Here is a 9249-nt window from a genome sequence, read left to right on the forward strand (position 1 = left end):
AATTCTTTTTCAGGTAGGCTGCCTATTTTCTCTTCATTTGTTTGGTCCGGTGGGTTTTTACCTTGCTCCTTCCTCTGCTGTGTGTTTCTCTGTCTTCTCACTTTGCTTAACTTATTGTGTTTCGGGTCTCCTTTTCACAGGCTGCAGGTTCATAGTTCCTGTTGTTTTTGGTGTCTGCCTCCAGTGGCTAAGTTCGGTTCAGTGTGTTTTGTTGGCTTCCTGGTAGAGGGGAGTGGTGCCTGTGTTCTGGTGGATGAAGCTGGATCTTGTCTTTCTGGTGGGCAGGACTGAGTCTGGTCGTGTGTTTTGTGGTGTCTGTGAACTTTTTATGATTTTATGCAGACTCTGTGCTAATGGGTTGGGTTGTGCTCCTGTTTTGCTAATTGTTTTGCATAGGATGTCCAGCACTGTAACTTGCTGGTCATTGAGTGGAGTTGGGTCTTAGCGTTGAGATGGAGATCTCTGGGGAGCTTTTGCCATTTGATATTACATGGAACCAGGAGGTCTCTCGTGGACCAATGTCCTGAACTCAGCTCTCCCACCTCAGTGGCACAGGCCTGACCCCCAGCCGGAGCACCAAGACCCTGTCTGCCACATGGCAGGCTCTTTTTGGCCCTCGTTGTCTGGTCCTCAAGCCACCATCTGTCAGCCCCTTCTGCACCCTCAGAGTTCCCAGCAGTGCCCTCTCATTGACTTTTGACAATTTTAAAATAATGTGTGTTGTAGAAGGTCCTTTTGCATGGTGGCAATTAGGTGTTTTCTTAGTTTCATAGACTTGTATATCCAGTTCCTTCTCCAGGTTTCAGAAGTTCTCAGCTATTATTTCTTCAAATAAACTCTACTCCTTTCTCTCTTTCTTCTTCTGGGATACATATTTTCCTAATGTTGTTCTTCCTCATAGGGTTGGATAGTTCTTGTAGAATTTCTTTTTTTAAGATCTCAATTCTTTCTCCTCTTATACCTGTATCACTTCTAGATTTCTAGCTTTCATAACACTAATCTCTCTTCCATAAAGTCTACGCTGTTTCCAATGTTTTTTAATGCATTCTTAATCTCATTTATCCAATTATTCAGCTCCAGAATTTGTGGTTCTTTTTTAAGGTTTCAGTCTCTTTGGTAAGGCAATCTTCCTGTTTATTAATTTTTTTCCTGAACTCATTGAATTGCCTTTCTGAGTTTTCTTGTAGCTCACTGAGTTTCTTCATGACAGCTATTTTGAATTCTCTGTTAGTTAGACCACACCCCAGTCTAGGGGCGAGAGCTGCTAGCGAGGAGATCACCATTTTATAAAGAAATGGAAAAAAGTGAAATAAAAATGTGTGAAATCAGTTAGATCACAATATTCTGTGACTTTAAATGTGGTTTTTGGAGAATTGTTATTTTCTTTTTGTGATACAGTGCTTAATTGTGCTTGATATGTTGGTCCTATGTTAGCACATTTGAAGTAGTGAACAGTTTTCTTCTTCGGGTAAAGCTTTTTTTCCCCCACCTGATTCTAATAATTCGTTTAGAAATTAGAGGTCTTTCTTTTGGTTTCCAGTAGGTGGTGCTATAGCACACGTTTTTGCTCTTTATCTGAGCTGCCTCCCATCATTATTTGAGAGTTCGCACTTTGCAATTTTCACTGCCTCTGTCAGAGGTTTCTCTGGTGCAAGGATCCTCACTGCTTATGCCTTCCGGGTGACTGGTGCCTTGCTGCTGCTCGTGTCGCTGGTATTGCTTGCTGGGGCCTTGGTATGGTGGATGCTTCTGCCATGTCTGAAGTTTCCTGTGTCTCGGGCTCCGCCGCTATTGGGAGAGGGGGAGGGTGGAGAGGGAGCTTGCGTTGAGGGTGCCTCTGCCTTGTCTGGGGTTGTCGGGTTCATGGGTGCCACCGTTTCGGGCTGGGGGTGGGGGGCCAGAAATCATGGGCACCTTCAAGTCTGGGGAGAGAGGTCTCAGGTACCACTGCTACTGTTGCTCCTCCTTGGAGAGAGAGCAGTTGGAGCCACATATTGGGCACCCCAGCCCTGGTGTCCAACACCAGGAAGATGAGTCCCCTTGGCTGGTCGGAGGACTGGTAGGAATAACAGGAGGGCAGCTGGATGCCTGGATTCTCCTTCCTGGCTCCCAAAACAGGGCAAGAGGATGGATTTAAATTGCACAGATCGCTGGCCACTTTCCTATGACCACCCCAGCGCATGCCCCAGCCTGAACCAAGCACTCACTCTGCCACGCTTGCTTCATGACAAAGCTCCACACTGGGGTGAGGGCTGTCATGACTGAGGGGAGAGCTTGGTTGTGAGGCATCAACGTGTCTCAGACCTGGACCAGCCTCTGTGCAGGGTGCGAGCAGCCATTACTGGCACAAATGTGGGCAGTGCATCAGAAGTGGTCCAGATGTCTGACTGTAGCCAGACTGCCACAGTCTGTACCTCAACCTATGTCAAGCACCCATGACAGTCCCTCTTGCTCCAGCACTGCTCCTCTCTAGGGCAAGTGTGCTGGTGCTGGGAACAGGGAGAGCACGCACTTGAAAGGAATGGAGCCAGCTTGGAACTGAACCTCAGGGCTTCTGCTCCAGGAACTTGGGACCTAACCCCACTCCCAATAGGGCAGTGATGGCCACTGAGCAGAGAAGACCAGGCTCAACCTGGCTCTGGCCCTAGCCCTCCATCTCTGGCCAAAGCTACTATCACGCTGATAGCTTCCAGCACACAATGGGAAAAACAAAACTTATGTTCACATCAGATCCAGCTCTCCCACCAAAGTCACTGGGCACATGCAGACTGTATAGGGAAACTCCCAGACAAGGACACCCCTTCAAGACAGCAATGCACAACTCGTTCACCTAATTTCATAGAGACAGAGAAAGGTAATCAAAATAAGACAGAGGAATTTATTTCAATTGAAAGAGCAAGAAAATTCCCTCAAAAAACTAATGAAACAAAAATAAACAATTTACAGATAAAGAGTTCAAAACATTAGCAAAGGAATGCTACTGACTTGGGGAAAAGAATAGATGAAGGCTGTGAGAATCTCTATTTATTTATTATAAAATTTTCATACAATTTAATTAATTATTTTTTATTGGAGTATAGTTGCTTTACAATATTGTGTTAGTTTATACTGTATAGCAAAGTGAATTAATACAATTTTAAAAGGTTACTTTAGATTTACAGTTATTAAAAAGTATTGACTATTTTCCCCGTGTTCTACAATACATCCTTGAGCCTATCTTACACCCAAGAGTTTGTGCATCCCACCCCCCCATTCCTATGTTGCCCCTCCTCCCTGCCACTGGTAACTACTAGTTTGTTCTCTATATCTGTGAGTCTGCTTCTTTTTTGTTATATTCACTAGTTTGTTGTAGATTTTAGATTCCACATATAAGTGACATCATACAGTAGTTGTCTTTCTCTGTCTGACATTTACTTCACGTAACATAATGCCTTCCAAGTCTATCCATGTTGCTGCAAATGGCAAAATTTTGTTCATATATATATATATGTATATATATATATATATGTATATATATATATATATATATATATATATATATATATATGTATACTACATCTTCTTTATCCATTCAACTGCTGATGGACGTTTAGGTTGTTTCCATATCTTGGCAATTGTAAATAATGCTGCTGCGAATGTTGGGATGAATGTATGTTTTCAAACTCATATTTTAGGGGTTTTGTTGCTATATACCCAGGAGTGGAATTGCTAGGTCATATTGTAGCTCTATCTTTAGTTCTTGAGCAACCTCCGTACTGTTTTCCATAGTGGCTTCAAGAATTTACATTCCTACCAAAAGTGTACAAGGGTTCCCTTTTTTCCATATCCTTACCCAAAATTGCTATTTGTTGTCTTTTTGATATTAGCCATTCTGACAGGTATGAGGTGATATCTCTTTGTGGTTTTGATTTGCATACCATTGATTAGTGATGTTAAGAATCTTTTCATGTGTCCATTGTCCATCTCTATGAATTCTTTGGAAAAATGTCTATTCAGGTCTTCTGCCAATTTTTAAAATCAGGCTGTTTGCTTTCTGGATGTTGAGTTGTATGAGTAGCTTATATATGTTGGATATTAATCCTTTATTGGTCATATTATTTGAAAATATCTTCTTCCATTCAGTAGGTTGTCTTTTTGTTTTTCAATGGTTTCCTTTGCTGTGCAAAAGCTTTTAAGTTTAATTAGGTCCCATTTGTTTATTTTTGCTTCTGTTTCCTTTGCATTAGGAGATGGATCCAAAAAAATATTGCTGCAATTTATGTCAAAAAGTGTTCTGCCTATGTTTCCCTCTAGGACTTTTATAGTATCGGTCTTACATTTAGGTCTTTAATCCATTTTGAGTTTATTTTTGTATATGGTGTTACACAATGTTCTAATTTCATTCTTTTACATGTAGCTGTCCAGTTTCCCTAGCACCTTTTATTAAGACTGCCTTTTCTCCATTGCATATTCTTGCCACCTGTGCAGTAGATTAATTTTCCGTAAGTGCGTGGGTTTATTTCTAGTCTGTCTATCCTGTTCCATTGATCGATGTATCTGGTTTTGTGCCAGCACCATACTGTGTTGATTACTTTAGCTTTGATTACTTAATAGAGTCTGAAGTTGGGGGGATGATTCCTCCAGCTCTGTCCTTTCTCAAGATTGTTTTGCCTATCCAGGGTCTTTTGTGTTTTCATACAAATCTTAAAATTATTTGTTCTGGTTTTGTGAAAAATGCCATTGGTATTTTGATAGGGATTACATTAAATCTGTATATTATCTTGGGTAGTATGGTCATTTTAACAATATTAATTCCTCCAAACCAAGAATGTGGTGTATCTTTCCAACTGTTTTTGTCATTTTCCATTTCCTTCATCATTGTCTTATAGTTTTAGGAGTCCAGGTTTTTACCTCCTTAGGTAGGTTTATTCCTGATATTTTATTCTTTTTGATGTGATAGAAAATGGGATTGTTGCCTTAATTTATCTTTCTGACTGTTCGTTTTTAATGTATAGAAATGCACCAGATTTCTTTCTGTTTTTGAAAACCTTTATTGGAGTATAATTGCTTTAAAATGGTGTGTTAGTTTCAGCTTTATAACAAAGTGAATCAGCTATACATATACATGTGTTCCCATATCTCTTCCCTCTTGTGTCTCCCTCCCATGCTCCGATACCACCCTTCTACGTGGTCAAAGCACCGAGCTGATCTCCCTGTGTTATGCGGCTGCTTCCCACTAGCTATCTATTTTACGTTTGGTAGTATATATAAGTACATGCCACTTTCTCACTTTGTCTCAGCTTACCCTTCCCCTTACCTGTGTCCTCAAGTCCATTCTCTACATCTGCATCTTTATTCCTGTCCTGCCCCTAGGTTCTTCCGAATCACTTTTTTTAAGAGTCCATATATATGTGTTAGCATATGGTATTTGTTTTTCTCTTTCTGACTTACTTTCTGACTTACTTCACTCTGTAGGACAGAATCAAGGTCCATCTACCTCACTACAAATAACTCAATTTCCTTTCTTTTTATGGCTGAGTAATATTCCATTCCAATATATACGCCACATCTTCTTTATGCATTCATCTGTCGATGGACACTTAGGTTGCTTCCATGTCCTGGCTATTGTAAATAGAGCTGCAATGAACATTGTGATACATGATGCTTTTTGAATTACAGTTTTCTCAAGGTATATGCCCAGTAGTTTGATTGCTGGGTAGTATGGTAGTTCTATTTTTAGTTTTTTAAAGATCCTCCATACTGTTCTCCATAGTGGCTGTATCAATTTACATTCCCACCAACAATGCAAGAGGGTTCCCTTTTCTTCACACACTCTCCAGCATTTATTGTTTGTAGATATTTTGATGATGGCCATTCTGACTGGTGTGAGGTGATACCTCATTGTATTTTGGATTTGCATATCTCTAATGATTAGTGATGTTGAGCATCCTTTCATGTGTTTGTTGGCAATCTATATACCTTCTTTGGAGAAATGTCTATTTAGGTCTTCTGCCCATTTTTTCATTGGGTTCTTTGTTTTTTATATTGAGGGGCTTGTAAATTTTGGAGATCAACCCTTGTCAGTTGCTTCATTTGCAAATATTTTCTCCCGTTCTGAGGGTTGATTTTTTGTCTTGTTTATGGTTTCCTTTGCTGTGCAAAAGCTTTCAAGTTTCATTAGGTCCCATTTGTTTCATTTTGTTTTTATTTCCATTTCTTTAGGTGGTGGGTCAAAAAGGATCTTGCTGTGATTTATGTCATAGAGTGTTCTGCCTAGGATTTCCTCTAAGAGTTTTAGAGTGTCTGGCCTTACACTTAGGTCTTTAATCCATTTTGAGTTTATTTTTGTGTATGGTGTTAGGGGGTGTTTTAATTTCATTCTTTTACATGTAGCTGTCCAGTTTTCTCAGCATCACTTATTGAAGAGGCTGTCTTTTCTCCATTGTATATTCTTGCCTACTTTATCAAAAATAAGGTGACCATATGTGTGTGGGTTTATCTCTGGGCTTTCTATCCTGTTCCATTGATCTATATATCTTTTTTTATCTGCCAGTAACATACTCTCTTGATTACTGTAGCATTGTAGTATAGTCTGAAGTCAGGGAGCATGATTCCTCCAGCTCCATTTTTCTTTCTCAAGATTGCTTTGGCTATTCAGGGCCTTTTGTGTTTCATTACAACTTGTGAAATTTTTTGTTCTAGTTCTCTGTAAAATGTCTTTGGTAGTTTGATACGGATTGCACTGAATCTGTAGATTGCTTTGGGTAGTATAGTCGTTTTAACAGCGTTGATTCTTCCAATCCAAGAACATGGTATAACTCTCCATCTGTTTGCATCGTGTTTAATTTCTTTCCTGAGTGTCTTATAGCTTTCTGCATACAGGTCTTAGTTCCCGTAGTTAGATTTATTCCTAGGTATTCTACTCTTTTTGTTGCAGTGGTAAATGGGAGTGTTTCCTTAATTTCTCTTTTATATTTTTAATCATTAGTGTATAGGAATGCAAGAAATTTCTGTGCATTAATTTTATATCCTGCTAGTTTACCACATTCATTTAATAGCACTAGTAGTTTTCTGGTAGAGTCTTTAGGATTCTCTATGTATAGTATCATATCATCTGCAAAGAGTGACAGCTTTACTTCTTCTTTTCCAATTTGGATTCTTTTATTTCTTTTTCTTCCCTGACTGCTGTGGCTAAAACTTCCAAAAATATGCTGAATAATAGTGGTGAGAGTGGGCAATCTTGTCTTGTTCCTGATCTTAGTGGAAATGATTTCAGTTTTTCACCATTGAGAACGATGTTGGCTGTGGGTTTGTCATATATGGCTTTTATTATGTTGAGGTAAGTTCCCTCTATGCCTACTTTCTGGAGGGTTTTTATCATATATAGGTGGCGAATTTTGTCAAAAACTTTTTTTTACATCTATTGAGATGATCATATGGTTTTTATCCTTCCATTTGTTAATGTGGTGTATCACATTGGTTGATTTGCGTATATTGAAGAATCTTCGCATTCTGGGGTAAACCCCTCTTCATCAAGATGTATGATCCTTTTAATGTGCTGTTGGATTCTATTTGCTAGTATTTGTTTGAGGATTTTTGCATCTATGTTCAACCGTGATATTGGCCTGTAGTTTTCTTTCTTTGTGACATCTTTGTCTGTTTTTGGTATCAGGGTGATGGTGGCCTCATAGAATGAGTTTCGGAGTGTTCCTCCCTCTGCTATATTTTGGAAGAGTTTGAGAAGGATAGGTGTTAGCTCTTCTCTAAATTTTTGATAGAATTCACCTGTGAAGCCATCTGTTCCTTGGCTTTTGTTTGTTGGAAGATTTTTAATCACAGTTTCAATTTCAGTGCTTGTGACTGGATTGTTTATATTTTCTATTTCTTCCTGGTTCAGTCACGGAAGGTTGTGCTTTTCTGAGAATTTGTCCATTTCTTCCAGGTTGTCCATTTTATTGGCATATAGTTGCTTGTAGTAGTCTCTCATGATCCTTTGTATTTCTGCAGTGTCAGTTGTTACTTCTCATGTTACATTCCTAATTCTATTGATCTGAGTCTTCTCCCTTTTTCCTTGATGAGTCTGGCTAAAGGTTTATCAATTTCGTTTATATTCTCCAAGAACCAGCTTTTAGTTCTATTGAACATTTATATTGTTAACTTCATTTCTTCTTTTCTTTTCTTTTCTTTTATTTTATTAACACCTTTATTGGAGTATAATTGCTTTACAATAGTGTGTTAGTTTCTGCTTTATAACAAAGTGAAACAGTTATACATATACATATGTTCCCATATCTCTTCCGTATTGCATCTCCCTCCCTCACACCCTCCCTATCCCACCCCTCTAGGTGGTCACAAAGCACTGAGCTGATCTCCCTGTGCTATGTGGCTTCTTCCCACTAGCTATCTATTTTACATTTGGTAGTGTATATATGTCCATGCCACTCTCTCACTTTGTCACAGCTTACCCTTCCCTGTCCCCATATCCTCAAGTGTATTCTTGAGTAGGTCTGTGTCTTTATTCCTGTCTTACCTCTAGGTTCTTCATGACTTTTTTTTTCTTAGATTCCATATATATGTGTTAGCATACGATATTTGTTTTTCTCTTTCTGACTTAGTTCACTCTGTATGACCGACTCTAGATCCATCCACCTCACCTCAAATAACTCAATTGTCTTTCTTTTTATGGCTGAGTAATATTCCATTGTATATATGTGCTACATCTTCTTTATCCATTCACCTGTTGATGGACACTTAGGTTGCTTCCATGTCCTGGCTATTGTACATAGAACTGCAATGAACATTTTAGTACATGACTCTTTTTGAATTAAGGTTTTCTCAGGGTATATGCCCAGTAGTGGGATTGCTGGGTTGTATGCTAGTTCCATTTGTAGGTTTTTAAGGAAACTCCATACTGTTCTCCATAGTGGCTGTATCAATTCACATTCCCACCAGCAGTGCAAGAGTGTTCCCTTTTCTCCACACCCTCTCCAGCATTTACTGTTTCTAGAATTTTTGATGATGGCCATTCTGACCGGTGAGAGATGATATCTCATTGTAGTTTTCATTAGCATTTCTCTAATGATCAATGAAGTTGAGCATTCTTTCATGTGTTTGTTGGCAATCTGTATATTTTCTTTGGAGAAATGTCTATTTAGCTCTTCTGCCTATTTTTGGATTGGGTGGTTTGTTCTTTGGATATTGAGCTGCATGAGCTGCTTGTAAATTTTGGAGATTAATCCTTTTTCAGTTGCTTCATTGGCATATATTTTC

Source organism: Tursiops truncatus, chromosome X, assembly GCF_011762595.2.
Source record: "Tursiops truncatus isolate mTurTru1 chromosome X, mTurTru1.mat.Y, whole genome shotgun sequence".
In the NCBI taxonomy this organism is placed as follows: domain Eukaryota; kingdom Metazoa; phylum Chordata; class Mammalia; order Artiodactyla; family Delphinidae; genus Tursiops; species Tursiops truncatus.